This window comes from Rhinopithecus bieti, unplaced genomic scaffold (assembly GCF_001698545.2).
Source record: "Rhinopithecus bieti isolate Rb0 unplaced genomic scaffold, ASM169854v2 scaffold_14839, whole genome shotgun sequence".
Classification (NCBI taxonomy): domain Eukaryota; kingdom Metazoa; phylum Chordata; class Mammalia; order Primates; family Cercopithecidae; genus Rhinopithecus; species Rhinopithecus bieti.
Window position 1 is genome coordinate 2494941 of NW_016808133.1, and position 853 is coordinate 2495793.

An 853-nucleotide genomic window follows, 5' to 3' on the forward strand; every position below is an offset into this window, starting at 1 on the left:
GTTCCCTTCTCATCGAAATTCTGTTCCTCCTCTTAGAATAAACCATTTTTAAATTTTGTGTGTAAACTTGCAGACTTTTTTTCTAAGCATTTATCTATGGAGATAACATACACACGTTTTGTTTTGCACAAATATTGGATAATGCTATGGACATTCTCCAATTTTTTCCCCTTAATATCTTAGGGAAGAGTCTAGTTCCAGGAAGATGGAGGGAGCACACATTTCCCCCACTTTGTTCTTAACACATCCATAAAATATAGATGGACTGTCACACAGCTATTTGAGGACTCTGAAAAATAAATAGCAACACACGGATTGGGTACACTAGACTTCTAAGGACCACTAAAGTGGTGGTGAGTCTTCCTTTTTTTTTTATTCTTCACGTATCGTCCAGCCTTACAGGCCAAAACACAGACGTGAGCACTGTGGTGCGGAGATCCGGAAGCAGCCTAGCTCGAGGAACAGGAGGGGAAGGAACAGCTGAAGCTCAGAGAGTGGGGGAAATGCCCCCCTTACCTCTCCTTTTCCCCATTTTTTTCGTGCTGAAGCTCCCAGGTAACCCCCTGGCTGCCAGTGGGAGCCTGCAGGAGCCAGAAGCCTGAGGGAGAGCCTCGCACATCTCCACTGAGTAGAGCTGCATCACCAAGAGCGCGGGACTGAGCCGATGCCCTTTTTTTCTCTCTGAAGGATATGGCTGAATTGCAGAAGTGGGCAATTTTGGGCCAGAGGACCAAAAAAAAGGGGAGCCCCAGGGAACTAGAAAGTGCTAGGGAGAGAGCAGAGAGGGAAGAGCTTAAGAAAGTGACTCCACAAAGTTGTTTATGAACACCTGAGCCCTTCCCCACCTACTCAC